The sequence below is a fragment of the Stomoxys calcitrans genome, chromosome 2 (assembly GCF_963082655.1).
Source record: "Stomoxys calcitrans chromosome 2, idStoCalc2.1, whole genome shotgun sequence".
Taxonomy (NCBI): Eukaryota; Metazoa; Arthropoda; class Insecta; order Diptera; family Muscidae; genus Stomoxys; species Stomoxys calcitrans.
The window spans coordinates 130,308,347-130,334,556 of NC_081553.1; the positions used below are offsets into that span (position 1 = coordinate 130,308,347).

Here is a 26,210-nt window from a genome sequence, read left to right on the forward strand (position 1 = left end):
TGGTTCCAATCGTTTTATAACTTGGTATAGCTGAAAAAGCATAGCAATTCTTATTCATTATCCTTTGTTTGTCTATAAAAAGAGATATCGGCAAAGAACTTTACAAATGCACGCTTTTACTTAGTTTTTAATAAAGTTTGCTTTGTTTTTGACCCATTAAGTTTGAACATACCTTGCTTTTTAACATTACATGCTTTGGATTTGTATGTATGTATGTATAATTTTATATCAACATAGAAATATGTATTCATTCCTAAGTAAAAGTTGTGAACTTGTGTGATGTGTAAGAATTACTTGGATACAGAATAACATCCTTCCTCAAAATAGATGTCTGCAACAGGATTAGCAATAAATCGATGGGGGTGGCTAACCAAAGTTCGAAGGGTCCGAGTTAAATCCCTTTTGCTTGTTTTCTAACACAAACTTAAAGGAGGAGGAGTAGCAATAGACGTTTTCATTGCTTCGTTTTTTTTATTCCAAGTATTCCTTGCTCACAAAAAGCACAATATAATAAAATGTACAACGTCTTAATCATGTGTAACACGTACCTTGTTATGGCGATTACTTAGGAAAGAAATCGAATTCCTTAATTCCTGAAATTCTATAAACCTTCACATATAAATTAAACGGTAACACGCACATTTGTGATACTTTGTGAACACAAACAACATTCACAATAGAACCCTTGGCAAAAGTGACTTTAGAATTGGGCCATTTAGCCGGTTAGCACATGGAAATTTTACAGCATAAACAAAAATGGACTTGACCTTGTCTTTTGGAATGTTGCTCCAGTTGCGCGCCAATTTTACAGTCCTGCGCCCTGACTTGGAGCAACATTGTTGATGCAACATTTTCCGTGACCCAACCTAAGGAAATGTGAACAAGATGTTGCTGCAAGAAAATCATTTCGTACGAATATTAAATTCAATACAAAACAATGGAAATCGCATTAGAACATTGTTAAGTGTCTTACGTGCCACAAGTTGTGTCGGTCGTTCGCGCCTCATAGATCCAATTGGCGGAGAATTTAGTACGTCTTTGAACGATCCCACGAACGGACGTTTCAACACCTTTGCGTTAAGTGTGTGCAGAGTGAATACATAGAAAAAATTAAAATTAAAATCAACATTATTTTTAAAAAATTTTTTTATACGGAAACATTCCAAAAAAAAGTGACTGCAAATAGTTAACAGCCTTTAAAATTAAATATTAAAAAAAATGCAAAAAAATAACTACAATTATATGTTAAAAAGGTGTTGGGTGTGAAATGCGGATACGGATGCCGGAAACCGCAATGACAACGGTAGTGTTAACAGTTGTAAACAGCACAGCGAATGTGAGTGTTTGCATGTGCGCTAGTGTAGTTGTTTGTGTGCGTCTGCCACATATCGAAAATTAAAGTGAGTTCTGTTTCAATTGAGCCTAAACCACAAATCTTTTTCCACAAAGTGCAAAATAAAGATGTGAATTATTATTCAAAAATAAATGTGAATGAGAAATGAAAAATAATATGGAGAACTGTTCGCGTTAAAACTTATAACAAATTATTTAAACCAACATTGTTTTACTACAATAAGAAAAAGTACAGCACGAGTTCGTTTTTGTGGCCCATGCTTTTGTAATGAATTAATTCTGTTGAGTGTTGTTAAAGGATTCCTTTCCATCATCGTGTACACGTTGACATCATTTGGGAGTAGGCGAGGGGCACAAAACTGCTGCTGGCATATCATCACCCCGTATGTGGCATTCATTCAATTTTGTGGTAAGTTCAGCGCAATAAAAAACTTGCATATGTATTAGTAAAAAAGCGAAACAGAAAAAAGAGCAGTTGCCCCCGCTTTATTGTTTGCTAGTACTCATAACACCCGCTGTTGGGAAGCAATTTTTAAGGGAAATTGTTAATTCCGTTTAAGTTGAGAACAGAACAAAAACAAAAAATGTGTGGAATTTTTTTAGTGTAAAAAAATGTCGCTTTTGTCAGCACAACATTAAACAATGACGGCTTAACGTTTTGGCTTTCACATTTCAATTTTACGAGTCTTCAAATATGTAGAAAGGAAGTTAGTGCGACCGGGCCCTACACAGAAAAAAAATTGCCCTAAAATTAAAGATATTTACTTATCTGACAACAATGACAATGATCAAAAGAAACAAAACTTAAAAATAAAGATGCTATATTTAAATTAATTTCCTATTTACTAATGGACCCGACCATACTTTTCAAATTTCGATCGCTTATGGATTCTTAGTTTGCTACATAGATTTAGCATTTTAACCCAAAAAACGTAAACATTTAAAGACGCATCTATTTGTAAGGCGACTTTTAAGAAAGGTTGTCTGTATTAAACTCGATTTCCTAACTTTCAACTATATTTTGGGATCTTTAATAACGAGAAGCAAACTAAAGGATCTATTAACCTACAATTAAAAATAAAAAATATTTAATATCAAGGAAAATATATTTCACCAAAGGAAATGTTTTAAAAGTTAGAAAATGTATCATCTTTAAATTAAGTTTGCCCATCTTTGGCTCGAATCTTTAAAATTGGGACAAAAATTTGTTCAGTGTATAATGTACATATACTCTTGATTGTCTTGAAATTCGTATTTCCAGCCATGTCTGTCTGCTGAATAAATAAAAATATTTTGGACCGATACTTCTAATTAATGTAGGTCGTTGGAGTTTGCAAATGGGCCATATCGGTTCCGATTTAGATATAGCTCCCATTGGAACCGATCTTCCGATTTGACATCTTCAATCATTGGAAGCCGCAATTTGTATGCGATTTTTATTTGAGTATATTTTTAACAGAATCCATGCGGGTGGCTTCGCAAAAATCGCCCCGTCTAAGGTCAGTCTGTCAACAGTCAGTATTGGGAGGTTCGCGATCCTGTGTCGATGTAACCTCGGAAAGTGATAATTTTTAAAAATTTGCTTTTGGTGAAAAAATGATTCCATTTACAATCTGGGCTGAGGGGTTGAGCAATTTTTACTCGAATCCGACTCGGACTCCGGGAAATTTTGCTCGACTCCGGAGTCGACTCCTAGCACTAAATTCTCTTAAATTTGTTAACTTTTATTTCCTAAACTAATATGCTTAAAAAACAAAGCAAGAAAAGTAAAGAAAAGTGACTTCGATAAAACCGCACTTGCTTTAAAAAGTAGTAGTCTAATCTCTAATTTATTTTTATACCCTACACCACTGTGGTACAGAATTGTAGATTTTGGAGTGAAGATAAGCCAGAAGCATTGCAAGAGCTACCAATGCATCCAGAAAAAGTCACAATTTGGATATCCAACTTTGTTTTTGCCCAAAATGCTAGAGCTTGACTTGCATAGCATGTGGTTTAAATAAGACGGTGCCACATGCCACCGGAGCTCCACGGCACGAAGGCCAACGTAGCGCAGAGGTTACCATGTCCACTTATGACGCTGAACGCCTGGGTTCAAATCCTGGTGAGACCATCAGAAAAAATTTTCAGCGGTGGTTTTCCCCTCCTAATGCTGGCAACATTTGTGAGGAACTATGCCATGTAAAAACTTCTCTCCCAAGCAGCACGCCATTCGAACTCGGGTATAAAAAGGAGCTCCCTTATTATTGAGCTTAAAACTTGAATCGGACTGCACTCATTGATGTGCAAGAAATTGGCCCCTGTTCCTTTGTGGAATGTTCATGGGCAACATTTGCATTTGCCACCCAGCACGCATACCAATGGACTTATTGAAAGGGCGAGTTCGGTGAACATTTTATTTCACGTTCGGGACCGGTCAATTGGCCGCTTAGATCGAGCGATTTAATGTCTTTAGATTATATTTGTGGAGTTATGTAAAAGCCCATGTCTACACAGCCAAGCCCATTTCAATTGACACATTGGAAGACAACGTTGAAGCATCTATTCGTGAGATACCGGCCGAAATGTTGAAAAGAGTATGACAAAATTGGACTAAGGGGATGGACCATATGAGGCACTGTCGCGGTCATAATAAATTTTATGGACCGTACTATCGATTCAAATAAAGATTTCATGCATTTTTCTGAATTTTATTCTGAATTGAAATATAGTTTCCATATCTATGCTGGTAAATTTCATAGAAAACGGTTCAGATTTAGATAAAGCTGCGATATATGTACATCGGCCGATTATTGACCAACCCCCAAATTATGACCCTATATGACGGAAAAATCTTTTTTAAATATTTTCTTTCGTCCGTTTTACTTCAATCCAAATTTCTTTAGATTTCCACTTTCCTAAATCGACAAAGAGTTTTTCTAAGACAGTTCTATTCTGGGGTATTTTTCTACCCATAGGGTCAGTCTACCCTATAACCGTCCATCCGTTCACAGATTGCCAAAATCACAATTGCATTCGAACGATCGGCATGAAACTTTTCATAGATATTGGGATACTTTCTATTGATGTAGGCCGTTGCCCGTTGCGAATGAGCGGTTTGGTACAGATTGACTTTAGCTTATAATACTAAACAATTTTAAAATACTTAAAAATAATTTACAACTATGTTTCTGAGCACGGACTTTCAAACTGTTCGAAAACTGAGCTTATAGGGCGGCTATGTAAAAAAAAACGGGTGCAAGTTTTTCATACCGGTCAACTCTGAATCACTTTTTGGTTTGATTTAGCTATGTCCGTCTGTCGGTCCGTTGTTCTATTTGTCTTTCTGTCCATGCTAAATTATGTAAACATTTTTTACATATATATCTCATATCTTATTTTGTCTAGACACGAAACCTATTGAAATTGGAAGAAATTGGTTCAGGTTTCGAAATAGCTCCCATATATATGTATGTTTGTTCAGACTAATGCTGCAATAATATCGTCAGTTGTAAACCGAAAATTGCAAGTTAGGCACGAGGACTCTTATGATATTTAGATATAGCTCCCATGTTTATTTGTTGCCCGATGTTCGCTTCTAGAGCTTTTGCAAGCGAATTTATCAACCGATCTTCTCAAAATTTTGCACTATTATTTCCTCTGTGACTTCTTAAAAATTTACGGATTTTGGTCAAAAGTCAGCAAAGACACAAGTTTTTAAAAACATTTTTCCAAAATAAAAATTTCAATGCAGTTTTTTAAAACAAAACTTTAATGACATTTTTTCTAAAGCACAAAATTTCAATGAAAGTTTTTCCAAACACAACATTTTTTTTTTTTAAATAAAATTTCATTTAAATATCTCTTTTAGTCAAATTTTTGATAAAAAAATTTTATGAGTTAAAAATGTCAAGGACATTTTTGTACCCTCCATCATAGGATGGGGGTATACTATTTGCGTCATTCTGTTTGTAACTCCTCGAAATATTCCTCTAAGACCCCATAAAGTATATATATTCTTGATCGTTATGACATTTTATGTCGATATAGCCATGTCCGTCCGTCCGTCTGTCAGTCGAAAGCACGCTAACTTTCGAAGGAGTAATGCTAGCCGTTTGAAATTTTGCACAAATACTTCTTATAAGTGTAGGTCAGTTGGGATTGTAAATGGGCTATATCGGTCCACGTTTTGATATAGCTGCCACATAAACCGATCTGGGATCTTGAATTCTTGAGCCGCTAGAGGGCACAATTCTTATCCGATTTAGCTGAAATTTTGCATTAGGTGTTTTGTTATGACTTCCAATAACTGTGCTGAGTATGGTTCAAATCAGTCTACAACCTGATATAGCTGTCATATAAACCTATCTGGGGTTTCGACTTCTTGAGCGTCTAAAGTGCGCAATTCCTATCCGATTTGGCTGAAATTTTTCATGACATATTTTGTTATGACTTCCAACAACTGTGTTAAGAATAGTTCAAATCGGTCAATAACCTGATATAGCTGTCAATTTTAAAAATGACAAAATTTGTTTTTAAAAAAAATTTTTAGAATTTTTAAATATTTTTTTGGTTACTACTTTGTCCGGAGTCGGAGAAAATTTTTTCAACTCCGACTCAAAAAATACCACACCCAACAGCGCCAGGCTGGAGGCACAAGAATTTCTGCAGCGCATTGATTGTTTGACAATATTTTGCGGCATAAAGAAATATCCATCCTTTATGTTCTTCACAAATTCTTACAATTTTATCGCAAACAAAATCCTACCGTTAACTTGGTGATCACCGTAGCGCAGAGGTTAGCATGTTTGCCTATGAGGCTGAATGCCTGGCTGTAGTAGCCACATTTTTGGTCCTATCATAACAAAAATGTATGAGGTGTTTCAATTGACGTTCCAATACTTGTGTAAATATCAGTGAGTTAGCTAGATCAAAATCTGACCAGATTAAGGCATTGCTTTCATGAAAACCGTTCATTTAATATGCTTTCGTATTGACTCAAAAGTTGTTGGTTGGTTGTACATAGTGGTATTGGATATTATATAGTCGGCTCCGCCCGACTTTTGTCTTTCCTTACTTGTTATACCCTCCACCATAGGATGCCGACACACTAACTTCATCATTCCGTTTGTAACTTATCGAAATATTGATCTGAGACTTCATAACGTGTATATATTCTTGACCGCAGTGGCATTTTAAGACAATCTGGCCATGTTCGTCCGTCTGTCAGTCGAAAGCACTCTAACTTTCAGAGAAATAACTGAAATTTTTAAATGAAAGCGTGTTAAGTTCCACCATGCACTCATATCTTATTCAGCTTTCGTTAAAATCTGATGAAATTGCGTCTTTTATACGCACAGCTGTATCTATATATTGTCTAATGTAGAAAACGTTGGACAAGCATGCCAAGGTTACAAAACGTCTTCACTGTTTCAAATTTCGTGAAGAACAAGCCTTTTATGCACCCAAAACCTTAAACCGACATATAGAGTAAAATTGAACTATTTTTATACCCTCCACCATAAGATGGGGGGTATACTAATTTCGTCATTCTGTTTGTAACTACTCGAAATATTCGTCTGAGACCCCCTAAAGTATATATATTCTTGATCGTCGTGCCATTTTATGTCGATCTAGCCATGTCCGTCCGTCCGTCCGTCTGTCTGTCGAAAGCACGCTAACTTCCGAAGGAGTAAAGCTAGCCGCTTGAAATTTTGCACATATACTTCTTGTTAGTGTAGGTCGGTTGGTATTGCAAATGGGCCATATCGGTCCATGTTTTGATATAGCTGCCATATAAACCGATCTTGGGTCTTGAATTCTTGAGCCTCTAGCGTGCGCAATTGTTATCCGATCAGAATGAAATTTTGCACGACGTGTTTTGTTATTATATCCAACAATTGTGCTAAGTATGGTTTAAATCGGTCCATAATCTGATATAGCTGCCATATAAACCGATCTTGGGTCTTGAATTCTTGAGCCTCTAGCGTGCGCAATTCTTATCCGATCAGAATGAAATTTTGCACGACGTGTTTTGTTATGATATCCAACAATTGTGCCAAGTATGGTTCAAATCGGTCCATAACCTGATATAGCTGCCATATAAACCGATCTGGGATCTGGACTTCTTGAGCCTCTAGAGTGCGCAATTCTTATCCGATTGAAATGAAATTTTGCACGACGTGTTTTGTTATGATATCCAACAACTGTGCCAAGTATGGTTTAAATCGGTCCATAACCTCATATAGCTGCCATATAAACCGATCTTGGGTCTTGACTTCTTGAGCCTCTAGAGGGCACAATTCTTATCCGATTTGAATGAATTTTTGCACGAAGTATTTCGTTATGATATCCAATAACTGTGCCAAGTATGGTTGAAATCGGTCCATAACCTGATATAGCTGTCATATAAACAGATCTGGGGATTTGACTTCTTGAGCTTTTAGAGGGCGCGATTCCTATCCGATTTGGCTGAAATTTTGCATGACGTATTTTATTTTTACTTTCAACAACTGTGTCAAATAAGGTTCAAATCGGTTCATAACCTGATATAGCTGCCATATAAACCGATCTGGGATCTTGACTTCTTGACCCCTAGAGGTCGCAATTATTATCCGATATGCCTGAAATTTTGTACGACGGATCCTCTCATGACCATCAACAAACGTGTTTATTATGGTCTGAATCGGTCTATAGCCCGATACAGATCCCATATAAATCGTTCTCTCTATTTTACTTCGTGAGCCCCAATGGGCGCAATTCTTATACGAATTGGCTGAAATTTTACACAGGTCTTCAACATATAATTTAATTGTGGTCCGAACCGGACCATATCTTGATATCGTTTTAATAGCAGAGCAACTCTTTTCTTATATCCTTTTTTGCCTAAGAAGAGATGCCGGGAAAAGAACTAGAAAAATGCGATCCATGGTGGAGGGTATATAAGATTCGGCCCGGCCCAACTTAGCACGCTTTTACTTGTTTTTTTTTTTTTTTTTAATTTATATGACTTCCATACGTTTTCGTCATTTGTGTCAATAAAAAATATTTTCACACAAAAATAATATGATCGTTTGGATTGGCAACGCTTCTAGTCAGTGTTCCTGTAGATTTGTTGTGTAGCGTCCAATGTATCGAGGTGATACAAACGGAATTACGATATTATTCGGACTATTTTAAATAGTTGTCAATTATTAAGTTGCCATAAAAATTAAAGTAGTTTTTATAAGAGCGATGGAACTGAAATGACGATGGAAAAATGATGACAAACTTAATTGCAAATATTCAATAATTTTTATACCCTCTACCATAGGATAGAGGGATACTAATTTCGCCATTCTGTTTGTAACACCTCGAAATATGCGCCTAGGACCCCATAAAGTGGAGTAAAGCTAGGCGCTTCAAATTTTGCACAAATACTTTTTATTAGTGTAGGCCGGTGGGGATTGTAAATAGGCCAAATCGGTCCATGTTTAGATATAGCTGCTATATAAACCGTTCATGGGATTTTTTGAGCCTTTAGAGGGCGCACTTCTCGTCCGATTTGACTGAAATTTTGTACATGGTGTTTTGGTACCACTTCCAACAACTGTGCTTAGTATATTTCAACTAAGTAAGGCGCAAATCGGTACATAACCTGATATAGCTGCCATATAAACCGATCTGGCATCTTGACTTCTTGAGCCTCTAGAGGGCGCTATTCTGATCCGACTTGGGAGAAATTTTGTACAAAGGTCTATAGCTTGATACAGCTCCCACATAAGCCGATCTCCTGATTTTGCTTCTTGAGCCCCCTGCAAGGCGCAATTCTTAACCGAATGAAATGAAATATTACACAATGACTTCTATAATGTTCAGCATTCAATTCATTTATAGTCCGAATGGGACTTTAACTTGTTTTTTCTATTAAACTATTTTCGAGCTTCTGTAATATTAAAAACCAAACATATTGTAAAGATAACGAAAAATAAAATACTCCTTGGTACAAGCTACCTGTGGATGGAGTTAATATCGAGACGATAGATTCCGGCAATTTGTAATGGAAAACCTAAACTTTCCAAACAAACTTTTTCAATTTGCAGTGTTTGACTATGGTACTCAATGTGAGTTTTGATGAGTTTATTGAAACCAATTAATTTTAATATCTCTCACACCTAGGTGGGGCATGGTGATGTCTTCAGTTATGGTATGTAGAAGGAGTTAGTGTTGATATCATCAAAGTGGCCACCACTTCATTAAATTTGATACTTATTTGATCCATTAGCATGCTTCACCAACCAAAATAATTAAAGTAATTTTCTTGGAAAATAAGGGTGTTTCGTCTGTGAGAAATTCTTTTGAAAAATCACTTTGCAGACTTGACAATTTGGGTTGTAATTATAACAACAACGAATCAAGTATTTTAACTTGTTAACAATTATGAACATTTCGTAGTAAGACAACCAGAGAAATAAATGGCTTAAGGATTCTCCCTACAGAAATGACAATAATTGCAATCTGTCTTCAATTAATTAGAAACTATTTATAAATGTATTGCAGATACTTGTACATTAACAATGCTTACCAATAATTTCATTAGAATTAATGAACGTTTTGCTCATTACCCACGTTACAATGAATGAAATACACTATGTGAACAAGTGAAACTATGCTAAGTAAAACTGGATTTTCTGTATCCATTTACCATGTTTTCTATAAAAAAAAGTATGTACGCCAGCTCGGCTCTTATGTGGAATGTATAAAAGATTGGCTAATTTGCTATTTACCATTTTTTTTTTATCAGATTTAAAGGATTTTTAAATTTAATGGTTTAACAAGAGAGGAATCGCATTATGTAAATCAAAAAGCTGTTTATGAAAGTCAAATAAGGTTGAAAATTAGAAAATTGACTTTGGGAAAAAGACAAAGTTGTAGCTTAGTTAAAACAAGTAAGAGCGTGCTAAGTTCGGCCGGGCCGAGTCTTATATACCCTCCACAATGGATTGCGTTTATCGAGTTCTTTGTGCGGTATCCCTTTTTAGGCAAACAAAGAATAACGGATAAGAACTGTTATGCTATTCGAGCTATATCAAATTAAAGTCCGATTCGGACCATAAATGAATTGGATACTGAACATTGTAGAAGTCATTGTGTAATATTTCGGTGCATTCCGATAAGAACGAGCCTTGAAAGAAGTAAAATCGGGAGATCGGTTCATATGGGAGCTTATCGAGCTATAGATCAATTCAGACCATATCGAACACGCAAGTCATTGTTCAAAATTTCTGCCATATTGGATTAGAATTTCGCCCTCTAGAGGCTCAAGAAGTCAATATCCCAGATCGGTTTATGATATAGCTGCCTTATGATCCAATATGCGATCTTGACTTTTTGAGCCTCTAAAGGGCGCAAGTATTGCCCGATTTGGCTAAAATTTTGTACAACGGCTTCTCTAAAGACCTTTAACATACGTGTCGAATGTGGTATGAATCGGTTTATACCATAATACAGCTCCCTTATAAACCGATCTCCCTATTTTACGTCTTCAGCCTCTAAAGTTTGCAATTCTAACTATATTTGGCTGAAATTTTACATAATGACTTCTACTATGGTCTCCAATATTCAGTTCAATTATGGTCCGAAATGAACCATTACTTGATATTGTTCCAATAACATAGCAATTATTTTCTTTATCCTTTGTTTGCCTAAAAAGAGATACCGTGGCTAGAACTGGACAAATGCGATCCATGGTGGAGGGTATATATTGTAAGATTAGGCCCGGCCGAACTTAGCACGCTTTTAATTATTCTATTTAGAAAAGCAAAATAAACAAGTGAAACGTGCTAAGTTCGGCCGGGCCGAATCTTATATACCCTCCACCATGGATCGCATTTGTCGAGTTCTTTTCCCGGCATCTCTTCTTAGGCAAAAAAGGATATAAGAAAAGAGTTGCTCTGCTATTAAAACGATATCAAGATATGGTCCGGTTCGGACCACAATTAAATTATATATTGGAGACCTGTGTAAAATTTCAGCCAATACGTATAAGAATTGCGCCCATTGGGGCTCACGAAGTAAAATAGGGCTATAGACCGATTCATAATAAACACGTTTGTTGATGGTCATGAGAGGATCCGTCGTCCAAAATTTTAGGCATATCGGATAATAATCGCGACCTCTAGGGGTCAAGGAGTCAAGATCCCAGATCGGTTTATATGGCAGCTATATCAGGTTATGAACCGATTTTAACCTTATTTGACACAGTTGTTGTTGAGTAAAAATAAAATACGTCATGCAAAAATTCATTCTAATCGGATAAAAATTGTGCCCCCTAGAGGCTCAAGAAGTCAAGACCCAAGATCGGTTTATATGGCAGCTATATCAGGTAATGGACCGATTTGAACCATACTTGGCACAGTTGTTGGATATCATAACGAAACACGTCGTGCAAAATTCCATTCCAATCGGACAAGAATTGCGCCCTCTAGAGGCTCAAGAAGTCAAGACCCAAGATCTGTTTATATGACAGCTATATCAGGTTATGAACCGATTTGAACCATACTAGGCACAGTTGTTGGATATAAAAACAAAACACGTCGTGCAAAATTTCATTTCAATCGGATAAGAATTGCGCACTCTAGAGGCTCAAGAAGTCAAGACCCAAGATCGGTTTATATGGCAGCTATATCAGGTTATGGACCGATTTGAACCATACTTGGCACAGTTGTTGGATATCATAACAAAACACGTCGTGCAAAATTTCATTCTGATCGGACAAGAATTGCGCACGCTAGAGGCTCAAGAAGTCAAGACCCAAGATCGGTTTATATGGCAGCTATATCAGGTTGCGGACCGATTTGAACTATACTTGGCACCGTTGTTGGATATCATAGAAAAACACCACGTGCAAAATTTCATTCCAATCGGATAAGAATTGCGCACTCTAGAGGCTCAAGAAGTCAAGACCCAAGATCGGTTTATATGACAGCTATATCAAAACATGGATAGATATGGCCCATTTATAATACCAACCGACCTACACTAATAAGAAGTATTTGTTCAAAATTTCAAGCGGCTAGCTTTACTTCATCGGAAGTTAGCGTGCTTTCGACAGACAGACGGACGGACGGACGGAAGGACGGACGGAAGGACGGACAGACGGACGGTCATGGATAGATCGACATAAAATGTCGCGACGATCAAGAATATATATACTTTATGGGTTCTCAGACGAATATTTCGAATAGTTACAAACAGAATGACGAAATTAGTATACCCCCCATCTTATGGTGGAGGGTATAAAAACATCTTTAACAAGTAAAAGCGTGCTAAGTTCGGCCGGGCCGAATCTTATATACCCTCCACCATGGATCGCATTTGTCGAGTTCTTTTCCGGGCATCTCTTCTTTGGGAAAAAAGGATATAAGAAAAGGTTTCCTCTGCTATTAGAGCGAAATCAAAATATGGTCCGGTTTGGACCACAATTAAATAATATGTTGGAGGCCTGTGTAAAATGTCAGCCAATTCGAATAAGAATTGCGCCCTTTGGGGGCTCAAGAAGTAAAATAGAGAGATCGATTTATATGGGAGCTGTATCGGGCTATGGACCGATTCAGACCATAATAAATACGTATGTTGATGGTCATGAGAGAATCCGTCGTACAAAATTTCAGGCAAATCGGATAATAATTGCGCCCTCTAGAGGCTCAAGAAGTCAATATCCCAGATCGGTTTATATGGCAGCTATATCAGGTTATGAACCGATTTGAACCATACATGGCACAGTTGTTGGATATCATAACAAAACATGTCGTGCCAAAATTCATTCAAATCGGATAAGAATTGCGCATTCTAGAGGGTCAAGAAGTCAAGACCCAAGATCGGTTTATATGACAGCTATATCAGGTTATTCACCGCTTTGAACCATTCTTGGCATAGTTGTTGGATATCATGACAAAACACGTCGTGCAAAATTTCATTCCAATCGGATAAGAATTGCGGACTCTAGAGGCTCTAGACGTCAAGACCCAAGATCGGTTTATATGGCAGCTATATCAGGTTATGGACCGATTTGAACTATACTTGGCGCAGTTGTTGGATATCATAACAAAACACGTCGTGCAAAATTTCATTCCAATCGGATAAGAATTGCGCACTCTAGAGTCTAGAGCCTCTAGAGTGCGCAATTCTTATCCGATTGGAATGAAATTTTGCACGACGTGTTTTGTTATGATCAAGACCCAAGATCGGTTTATATGGCAGCTATATCAGGTTATGAACCGATTTGAACCATACTTAGCACAGTTGTTGGATATTATAACAAAACACGTGGTGCAAAATTTCATTCTGATCGGATAAGAATTGCGCACTCTAGAGGCTCAAGAATTCAAGACCCAAGATCGGTTTATATGACAGCTATATCAAAACATGGACCGATATGGCCCATTTACAATACCAACCGACCTACACTAATAAGAAGTATTTGTGCAAAATTTCAAGCGGCTAGCTTTACTCCTTCGGAAGTTAGCGTGCTTTCGACAGACAGACGGACGGACGGACGGACGGACATACGGACGGACATGGCTAGATCGCCATAAAATGTCACGACGATCAAGAATATATATACTTTATGGGGTCTCAGACGAATATTTCGAGTAGTTACAAACAGAATGACGAAATTAGTATACCCCCCATCCTATGGTGGAGGGTATAAAAACAAGTAAAAAGGAATTAAGTTCGGCCGGGCCGGTCTTTGGATATCCACCACCTCGGGTATATATATAAACCACCTTTCGTCAGAATCCGGTGAAAAATGCATATATTATGCCCCCAAAGCAGCTTTATCGAAATATGGTCCAATTTGAACCGAATTCGACATGGATAATGAGTGGTCTAATAAGTACAAGTCATTTTTCAATTTTGCAAAACAAAATGTTGGTCTTTTTGGTAGCCATATCGAAAATAGACCGTTCTGGACCATATACGACGCGAATGTTGAATAGCCTTACATAAGTCACTGTGTCAAATTTGTGCGAAATCGGATTATAAATGTCCCTTTTATGGGGCCAAGATTTTAAATCGAGATATCGGTCTATATGGCAGCTATACCCAAATCTAAACCGATCTGGGCCAAATTGAAGAATAATGTTAAAGGGCCTAACACAACTTACTGTCCCAAATTTCGGCGGTATCGGAAAATAAATGCGCCTTTTATGGGCCCAAAACCATAGAACGGGAGATCGGTCTTTATGGCATCTATATCCAAATCTGGATCGATCTGAGCCAAATTAAAAAATAATGTCGAGTGGCCTGACGCAACTCACTCCCAAATTTCGGTAAAATCGGACAATAGATGCGCCTTTTATAGGCCTAAAAACTTAAATCGAGAGATCGGTCTATATGGCACCTATATCCGAATCTGGACTGATTTGAGCCAAATTACAAAAGGATGTCGAATGATCTAACATAACTCACTGTCCCAAATTTCAGCAAAATCGGACAATAAATGCGCCTTTTATGGGCCCAAGACCATAAATCGAGAGATCGGTCAATATGGCATCTATACCCAAATCTGGACCGATCTGATCCAAATTGAAGAATAGTGTCGATGGGCCTAACGCAACTCACTGTCCCAAATTTCGGCGAAATCGGACAATAAATGCGCCTTTTATGGGCCCAAGACCATAAATCGAGAGATCGGTCTATATGGCATCTATATCTTAATCTGCACCGATCTAGGCCAAATTGAAGGTGGATGTCGAGGGGCCTAAGAGCCTAAATCGGCGGATCAGTCTATATGACTGCTATATCCAAATTTGGACCGAGCAGAGCCAAATTTAGGAAGAATGTAGAATGTCCCAAATTTCAGCAAAATCAGATAATAAATGTAGATCTGTCTATATGGGGGCTATATCATCATAAAGTCCGAAATACCCCATCTTTGAACTTAACCTACTTATGGACAAAAAAATAATCTGTGCAAAATTTCAGCTCAACATTTCATTTTTAAAGACTGTAGCGTGATTTCAACAGACAGAAGGACGGACATTGCTAGATCGTCTTAGATTTTTAAACTGAACAAGAATATATATACTTTATAGGGTCGGAAACGGATATTTCGTTGTGTTGCAAACAGAATGACAAAATGAATATACCCCCATCCTTCGGTGGTGGGTTTACAAATTTAGGCAAAATGCAGTGTCGTCAAATGCTTTGATCATTAAAATGTATAAAATAATTTCGTGGGCAAAGGTTTGTCTTCAGAAAATTCTTACTGAAACTTAGTCTTTAAAAAAAATTGTAATTTGATATTCAGAAAAAATGTTATTGAAACTTTATCTGAAAAAAATTTAAAAAATTTTGTCTTGAGGAAAAATATAATTAAAATTTTGTCAAAATTGTATTGGTATAATGGTAATCGAGGGGATTCGGTCCTGGCAGAAGTTTTGGCTCGGGCCCGAAAGCCTTCCCTGGGTGGCTCCGACATTCATCGTGTGGTGGAGGGTATAAAAATGCAACAATTCCATGTTTGATAACACTACAGTCATGCCTTCTTTCGCATCTTCAACAGACAAAACTGCTTTTTAGTTAACTTTGTGGCATGGTACTTCTTAATTTCGTAACTATTACCAACATCTTTTGATCATGCATTTTTATACCCTCCATCATAGGATGGGGGTATACTAATTTCGTCATTCTGTTTGTAACTACTCGAAATATTCGTCTGAGACCCCATAAAGTATATATATTCTTGATCGTCGCGACATTTTATGTCGATCTAGCCATGTCCGTCCGTCTGTCCGTCCGTCCATCCGTCCGTCCGTCTGTCTGTCGAAAGCACGCTAACTTCCGAAGGAGTAAAGCTAGCCGCTTGAAATTTTGCACAAATACTTCTTATTTGTGTAGGTCGGTTGGATTTGTAAATTGGTCATATCGGTCCACGTTTTGATATATCTGCCATATAAACCGATCTTGGATCTTGACTTCTTGAGCCTTAGAGTGCGCAATTCTTATCCGATTGGAATGAATTTTTGCACGACGTGTTTTCTTATGATATTCAATAACTGTGCTTAGTATGGTTTAAATCGGTCAATAACCTCATATAGCTGTCTTATAAACCGATCTTGGGTCTTGACTTCTTGACCCTCTAGAATGCGCAATTCTTATCCGATTTGGCCAAAATTTTGCAAGACGTATTTTATTCTTACTTTCAACAACTGTGTCAAATAAGGTTCAAATCGGTTCATAACCTGAAATAGCTGCCATATAAACCGATCTGGGATCTTGACCTCTTGAGCCTCTCGCAATTATTATCCGATTTGCCGGAAATTTTGTACGACGGATCCTCTCATGACCATCAACATACCAGTTTATTATGGTCTGAATCGGTCTATAGCCCGATGCAGCTCCGATGCAGGGTATATAAGATTCGGCCCGGCCGAACTTAGCACGCTTTTACTTGTTTAATATTCAGAATTTTTTTTTGTGTATGAATGAAATTTTGTAAAATTTAAACCAAGTTTCAGAAACGAATTATGATTAAAAGTGTAATTGCTCAGGTGAATTTCTTTTTTTTGGGCAAGTATTGCAAAAATTAGTCAAGATAATGAAAACAATTTTTGCTTGTTATGTATTCAGTCAGTTAAGTTCTGCCATATTTTCGCATATTTAAACTATTGGGTAAGATACGCCTTTTCTTGCTAGCTAAGGGCTTGTACAACTTTCGACTTTTAATTAAACTAAAACATAGAAAGTTTTCATTTTAGCTCGACTAAAGAAAAGAAAGCGAAGTAGATATGCAGTTCAGTTTTCTGTCATTACCCTTTAATCGGTTTGATGGCACGTGTCAGTATCACTACTGCCATGAGTCCTTATAAATCTTTATTAATTTTGATTTTGTTTTATGCAAAACAAGTTAATTTAAAAACTTTACACGATGTTGTGTTCATTGGGCTACACTCAGTTAACAAACGCCTATTTCTGTCATTTCCATGGGAATCCGAAGGGAATGTGTCCAGGTAGTGGGTTGATTGGACTACGTGATAATACCGACAGTTATTATTATTATTATTTGCCTTCATGGAAGTGGATTTGGTTCGTTACTACAGATACTCGTACCTTAAGACTCATTTGCTCAATGCCCAGTTAGACTATACTTTATTGATAACTAATTACTAATTGAAACTCACTTAGCAGCAGCTAAAAGTTTTCTTGTGGTCAAATTTATTATAACCTTTGGTTTCTAAGATGCTAAATCTTCAACAGGACATTGCGTTTGCAACACCTGAGGCTATAATATGTAGGCACACATAAATATTTATAAATGTGTTTGCTCATTGATGCGAAAAAACATAAGCTGATTGAATATTCAATAATAATGGAAGAGCGTTGCTTGCCTCAGTTGCTGGCAAACCTCCAAAAGTTGCCGAAAATGCTTTTTCATATTGTGTTGCTAATGTAGAAGTTAAGGACATAAAGAGAACAGCAAAGGCAATAGTCATTTAATAACAATTTGTTATCACACATCATAAAAGGAAATCTTTTATGAAATAAATAAAACATTTTTGGAAGAAAGGAGTAAAGTTGACAAATAGGGATAGATATTATAGCAGGTTTGGTCTAAAATGATTATGAATATCATATATCAAAAGAACAAAAAGTATATAGGGAGGAAAAAGTTGATAGCAGCCTTTTATAACCTTCACCTTAGGGTAAACCTCCTATTCTAAGTTCACCATAATGTTTACATTGCAACATTGATCTAAGTCCCTATAACGACAATATTTTTATACCCACCACCGTAGTATAGGGGTATACTTATTAAGTCATTCCTTTTGTAACACCTCGAAATATTCGTCTTATGACCCCATAAAGTATATACAATATATGGGTTGCCCAAAAAGTAATTGCGGATATTTTAAAAGAAAGAAAATGAATTTCTAATAAAACTTAGAATGAACTTTAATCAAATATACTTTTTTTCTAAAGCAAGCTAAAAGCAACAGCTGATAACTGACAGAAGAAAGAATGCAATTACAGAGTCACAAGCTGTGAAAAAATTTGTCAACGCCGACTATATGCAAAATCCGCAATTACTTTTTGGGCAACCCAATATATACTTCATCGTCTCGACGTCTCCGTCCGTCGGTCTGTCGAAATCAGATAGCGTTAAGCTAGCCGCTTGAAATTTTGCATAGATAAATAAAATTGATGTAGGTCATTGGGGTTTGCAAATGGGCTATATCGGCTCAGATTTAGATATTGCACCCATATAAACCGATCTCTCAATTTTTGTCCGATTTGGCTGAAACTCTGCACGTAGTGTTCTGTTAAGACTTCCAACAACTGCGTCAAGTATGGTCCAAATCGGTCTATAACCTGATATTGCTCCCATATAAACCAGTCTCTCGACCATCCTTTTTCGGTTCCTAGAAGCTTTAATTTTTGCTGGTTTGACAGAAGTTTGGTATGTAGATTAGGTTATGCCCTTCGACTAAATTAAGTTTGTATAAATGTTTAACAAAAAACCAATGGTGGTGGGTTCCCAAGATTCGGACCCGACGAACTTAGCACGCTTTTACTTGTTGTGATTGACATGATAGTCTTTGTCTATCTGACGATGTCCGCACCTCCGTCCGCCAACAATATCTTTCAAACCTATAATTTCTTGGATATTTGGCATAAAAGCGCGCAATTTGATGTCGGTTAGCACTAAGCTAAAACTTGAGGGATTTTTATACCCCCACCATAGGATGGGGGTATACTAATTTCGTCATTCTCTTTGTAACGCCTCGAAATATTCGTCTAAGACCCCATTAAGTATATGTATATATTCTAGATCGTCATGATATTTTAAGTCAATGTCCGTCCGTCCGTATGTCTGTCTGTCGAAAGCACGCTAACTTTCGAAGGGGTAAAGCTATACGCTTGAAATTTTGCACAAATACTTCCTATTAGTGTAGGTCGATTGGGATTGTAAATGGGCTATATCGGTCCACGTTTTGATATAGCTGCCATACAAACCGATCTGGGATCTTGACTTCTTGAGCCTCTAGAGGGCGCAATTCCTATCTGATTTGGCTGAAATTTTGCATGACGTGTTTTGTTATGACTTCCAACAACTGTGCTAAGTATGGTTTTAATCCATTCATAACCAGATATAGCTGCCATATAAACCGATCTTGAATTTTGACTTCTTGAGCCTCTAGAGTGCGCAATTTCTATCCGATTTGGCTGAAATTTTGCATGAGGTGTTTTGTTATAACTTCCAACAAATGTGATAAATGTGGTTTAAATCGGTCTATAAGCTGATATAGATGCCATATGAACCGATCTGGGGTCTTGACTTCTTGAACCTCAAGAGAGCCTAATTATTATCCGATTTTGTACAACGGCTTCTTTCATGACCTCCAACATACGTGTCAAATATGATCTGAATCGGTCTTTAGCCTGATACAGCTCCCTATAAACCGATCTCCCTATTTTACTTTTACGATTTGGCTGAAATTTTACACATATTATTCCACTGTGGTCTCCAACATTCAATTCGATTAGCATAGCAATTCTTTTCTGTAAAGCTTGGTTTATCTAAAAAAAGATACCGGGAGAGAACTCGTCAAATGCGAGGGTATATAAGATTCGGCCCAGCCGAACTTAGCACTCTTTTACTTGTTTTTGCTTTTGCACTTAAACGACAAACTTCTCTTCTTATTACGATAGAATATTTTAGGTGACAATATGATATGTTATGATTTTTCTAATTCTATTGATAATCAGAATTGGTACGTAAACTATCCTAGTACACTCTTCCGGTTTCATCAAGAGAACTATGCATATGTAATTCGTAAATGCATATAAAGAATACAAGATTCGGACCGCCGGAACTCATCGCGTTTTTTATACCCTCCACCATAGGATTGGGGGTATACTAATTTCGTCATTGTGTTTGCAACTACTCGAAATATTCATCTGAGAACCCATAAAGTATATATATTCTTGATCGTCGCGACATTTTATGTCGATCTAGCCATGTCCGTCCGTCCGTCCGTCTGTCAGTCGAAAGCACGCTAGCTTCCGAAGGAGTAAATTTTGCACGACGTGTTTTGTTATGATATCCAACAACTGTGCCAAGTATGGTTGAAATCGGTTCATAACCTGAAATAGCTGTCATATAAACCGATCTTGGGTCTTGACTTTTTGAGCCTCCAGAGTGCGCAATTCTTATCCGATTGGAATGAAATTTTGCACGACGTGTTTTATTATGATATCCAATAACTGTGCCTAGTATGGTTCAAATCGGTGTATAACTTGATATAGCTGCCATATGAACCGATCTTGTGTCTTGACTTCTTGAGCTTCTAGAGGCCGCAATTCTTATCCGATTGGAATGAAATTTTGCACGACGTGTTTCGTTATGATATGCAACAACTGTGCCAAGTATGGTTTATATACCTGATATAGCTGTTATATAAACAGATCTGGGGACTTCACTTCTTGAGCTTCTAATGGGCGCGATTCCTATCCGATTTGGCTGAAATTTTGCTAGAGGTATTTTATTCTTGCTTTCAACAACTGTGTCCAATAAGGTTCAAATCGGTTCATAAGCTGATATAGCTGCCATATAAACCGATCTGGGATCTTGACTTCTTGAGCCTCTAGGGGTCGCAATTATTATCCGATTTGCCTGAAATTTTTTACGACGGAATCCCTCGTGACCATCAACATACGTGTTTATTATGGTCTGAATCGTTCTATAGCCCCATACAGCTCCCATATAAATCGATCTCTCTATTTTACTTCTTGAGCCCCCAAAGGGCGCAATTCGTATTTGAATTGGCTGACATTTTACACAGGTCTCCAACATATAATTTAATTGTGGTCCAAACCGGACCATATCTTGATATAGCTCTAATAGCAGAGCAAACCTTTTCTTATATCCTTTTTTTGCCGAAGAAGAGATACCGGGAAAAGAAATCGACAAATGCGATCCATGGTGGAGGGTATATAAGATTCGGACCGCCGGAACTCATCGCGCTTTTTATTTAGTAAATATTTCAATTAAATGTAATTATCATAGACTTTGTAATGTTTTTTTTTTTTTTGCTTTATTTGGCGTTTTTCACATAATATGATTTTTGCACGCAAGGCCCCATTAAATTCTAATATCATAATGGATAATTTTTTGCAACAGTTAGTTTTATTGATAAATCCCATATATACAGTGACGAGAATACTCAAACAAAATTACTTAACTTCATACGCTATTTATTTGTACAACATATTTTTTTTCTGTTGTGTGATAAAGTGAGCACTGAATACTTGGAATACTATAGATAAACACTAAACCATTACTAACCGATTCAAAAACAAGTAAAAGCATGAAAAAAAGTTCGGCCGGTCCGAATCTTTTATACCTTCCACCATGGATCGCATATGTCGAGTTCTTGCTATGCTATTAGAGCTATATCAAGTTATGGTCCGATTCGGACCTTAATTGGATAAAATGTTGGAGACCATAGTATGAGTCGTTGTTTAAAATTTCTCCACCATAGGACGGGTGTAAACTAATTTCGTCATTTCGTTTGTAACTCCTCGAAATATTCGTCGAAGACCGCTATATATATTTTTGATCATTTAAGTCCGTTCGTCCGTCTGTCTGTCGAAAGCACGCGAACTTTCGAAGGAGTAAAGCTAGCTCGGCCGATACGGGATAACTATGAGCACCACACAGGCTTGAACTTTGAGCTCCGACTTGTGTGGTGTCCATCGTTATCACGGGAAGCTTAGCTAAAAGCTACCGGGCGCGTCCACAGGTTGCGCGTCCGTTTTTATGCGAAATAGCTGCAAATGCGGCCGCGGCAGTCAGCGATTTTCGAGAGGAGAGTCTCAGTGAGGAGTCAGGTGGCACTGGCTCTTAATTAAATACTGAGTGCCAATGATACTCGAGATGACAACGCGAGTTATTGGCGTCTTGAAATAACCAATGGCCAACATCATCGTCTGTTTTCAGGTTAGGGGCGGCTCGCCACAACGAGGGATCGTGTGCAATCCCACAAAACCCATGCAGTTGGGGCGCTGGGCGAGTAACCCGCCCCCGGAAAACTGAGAACTACTATGAGAAACAAAGGAATAGTAAAAACGGACGCCCCAACGTTGACGACCCAAGCAAACGAAAAAAGGACCATGATTTGCTGATCTGCACCTGAAATGTCCGCACTCTTTATAGAGAAGGTGCAGTATATGCGCTGGCGGATGTATCAGAGAAGTACAAGGCAGATATTACCGCCTTACAGGAAGTGCGATGGACTGAGAATGGACCAAACGGTGACGAACTATTCTATAGCTGCCATAACACGAGGCATGAATTTGGCTGTGGATTTGTGGTTAGTCGGAGACTGAAACACCTTGTCTCCAGCTTTACTCCGGTGGATGAGAGGTTAGCCACAATCTGCATAAATGCCAAATTCTTCAACATCAGCCTTATTTGTGCCCATGCCCCGACGGAAGACAAAGACGAGCAGACCAAGGATATTTTCTACGAGCGCCTAGAGAGAGAATATAACCGCTGCCCCGCCCATGATAAAGTCGTTCTGGGAGATTTTAATGCAAAGATAGGGAAGGAAGACATTTTTGGTCCAACAGTCGGAAAGTAAAGCCTCCACGAGATAACGTCCAGTAATGGGTTGAGGCTGATAGATTTCGCCGCGGCAAAAACATGGTAGTTAGTAGCACCAGATTTCAACATAAAAATATTCACAAAGCCACATGGCTGTCACCCGATCAAAACATGAGAAACCAAATTGATCACGTTGTGATAGATGGACGGCATTCATCCAGCGTGTTAGATGTACGATCGATCCGTGGAGCGAATATAGATTCGGATCATTACCTTGTTGCAGCAAAGGTTCACGGGTGCGAACCTTGAACATGGCGAGGAAAGTACGACCAGACACTGCACGGAAGCTGGACATTGAAAAGCTGCAAACACAACAAATGGCAGCGGAATACTCCACTCGACTGACACAACTGCTTCATGAAAACACTCCTTGTCCCGATGATATAATGGCGCAGTGGCAAACTATTGCCCACTCCATGGAAATTGCCGCGTAACCCCGAGTCAGAATGAAGTCCGGAAATTCTACCAAAGAATTAAACATCAAACCGATGGCTTTGCTGCAGGCACATCCTCCAGCAGAGACAAGGAAGGAAATCTGGTAACTGACACAGATAACATCTGCAGCATGTTGGAATGGAAAGAACATTTTACCCAACTGCTAGTGTCCGACGTTGGCGGTGAAGAGGATATCGCAGAACCAATCCCTGATGATGGTATAGAATGTTTACCTCCTCGTAGCAGTGACCCGACTAAAAAACAACAAGACAGCAGGAGCCGACGGGTTACCCGCTGAATTATTTAAGACCGGAGGCGACACGCTGATAAGCCGTATGCATCAGCTTATCTGCGCAATCTGGCTAGAAGAACGCATATCCGATGATTAGATATATCTTTCCATCGGGCTCCAAAAGCCCGATGGAAAGATCAAGTTGTGGGACACACCTGGAAACTTGGTGTCGAGGCGCTTGGAACGCTATTCTATGTTCGGCAAGTGGAACAAATATTCTGTCATAGCTTAGAATCACCTTCTGATTCGATTAAGCTATCTCCGTCTGTCTGTCTGTCCATGTATTTTTGTAATCAGGGTACAGGTCACATTTGTTATTTGCTATTGATTTTGAAAAAAAATCGGTCCAGATTGAGATATAGCTTCCATATATATCTTTCATCCGAGGTGCCCTTTTAAAGCTGTAGAAGCCACAATTTTATTCAGAACCTTACAAAATTTGGCACGGAGTGTTTTTTTAACGACTAAATTTTAACATAATCGGATCAGATTTATATATAGCTCCCACGTATGAGGTTATATTCGATATTTCAATAGGTGTGCAAAATTAAAGTCTGACTAAATTTGGATATAAGTGCTATTTATTTAAAGCATTACGTATACTCGGTGGTGAAATAAAACAAATTAAATATATTTTGGATTTAATAATGCCACAGTTCTTATCCTCCAAGACCTTCATTAAGTATGATCGCAATCCTTCTTTTTATACCCTCCACCATAGGATGGGGCGTACACTTATTTCGTCATTCCTCTTGTAATACGTTGAAATATGAGTCTAAGACCCCATTAAGTATATATATTCTTGATCGTCATGACATTTTAAGTCGATCTAGCTATGTCCGTCCATTCGTCTGTCGAAAGCACGCTTACTTTCGAAGTAGTAAAGCTAGGCTCTTGACATTTTGCACAAAATACTTCTTATTAGTGTAGGTCGGTTGGGATTGTAAATAGGCCATATCGGTCCATGTTTTGATATAGCTGCCATATAAACCGATTTGTGGCTTGGCTTCTTGGGCTTCTAGAGGGCGCAATTCTCCGATTTGGCTGAAATTTAGCATGAAGCGTTATGGTATCACTCTGAATAAATTTGCCAAGTATGGTTCAAATCAGTGCATAGTAGCCGCTTATTAACTGATCTCCCGATTTGACTTCTTGAGCCTCTAGAGGGCAAAATTCCTATCCGATTTGGCAGAAACATTGCATGAAGTGTTCTGGTATGACTTCCAACAGTTATGCTAAGAATGAAATCAGCCCATACCCGGATTTAGCTGCCATATAAGCCGATCTTGGGTCTTGACTTTTTGAGCTTCTAGATTCTTATCCGAATTGCATTTTGCATGAAGTGTTTTATTTTGACTTTCAACAACTGTGTCAAGAATGGTGTAAATCAGTGCACATCCTTATATAGCCGCCATATAAACCCATCTCACGATTAGACTACTTGGGCTTCTAGAGGGCGCAATTCTTATCCAATATGGTTGAAATTTTGCATATGTCGTTTTGGTACGACTTCCAACTACTGTTTCAAGTATGGTCTAAATCGGTGTATATCCTGATGTAGCTGCTATATAAACCGATCTCCCAGCTTGTTTTGTTTTGAGCCTCTGGAGAGCTGAATTATTACTCGATTTGACTGAAATTTTGGAGGTGGTCTTTTTCTATGACCGGTGGTTTTCGATTTGAAAAAGTCATTCCAAGAACTTGACAAATGCGATCCGTGGTGGAGGATATATAAGATTCGGCCCGGCCGAACTTAGCACGCTTTTGTTCTTTTTTCCACGGGAATCTGGAAATAGTCCGGATATGGACTCATAATAACCTTCTATGCTCTGCTGCTTAACGGTTGGCCTTGTCATAACCGTAGAACGTTAGTTGTAGCTTGTCTGAAAACCTCTACGGCACGTCATCAAGATCGTAACCCCTGATAACCATCACTGCATATATTTGCTAAGTTATTGCCATTGAACCTTATTGTTGCTTCTTGAATTCCTCAATCGAAATGTTTTCCACCAAATAATGTTAAAATCAATCAAGGGGACACGAAAAATTAGTTGTTTTTAATTGAGTAGTTTTCAATGAAGAACCGTTACATTCATGCACATTGGTATTCCGATTTAAGATCATGGCTCCATAAAATCTACATTTGTTATCTGATTTCACTGAAATTTGGTACAGTGCCCTATTAGAGCTCTACAGGTCTTTGTCGAATATGGTCCGCATCAGGCTATATTTGGATAAAGCTGTCATATAAACCGAGGTCGCGAATTAAGGCAATGGTCCCGTAAAGGTGCCTTTACGACCTGATTTCGCAGAAATGTAAGTCATATTAGAATTCTATATATCCTGCCTTATGGACCGATTTTCCGATTTAAGGTTTTGGACCCATAAAAGTCATATTTACCATCAGGTCGGACTGTATGGGTATATAGCGTCCATGTAGACCAATGTTTTTATTTTTGGTCAAGGCACCCAAAATGGCGCAATTATTACACGAATTCG

General features: G+C 38.0%; 1 protein-coding gene across 4 annotated transcripts in view; it reads left to right on the plus strand.

Annotated features, from left to right (window-relative positions):
- The first annotated feature begins 1,054 nt into the window (after positions 1–1,054).
- The window catches only part of LOC106093483 (RYamide receptor), an 814,074-nt gene continuing 788,918 nt past the window's right edge, over positions 1,055–26,210 (plus strand). For all 4 annotated transcript variants that reach the window (XM_059363997.1, XM_059363999.1, XM_059364000.1 and 1 more), the window contains exon 1: positions 1,055–1,762. The gene's annotated coding sequence lies outside the window, so the exon portion shown is untranslated. The remainder of the gene's footprint in view (positions 1,763–26,210) is intronic.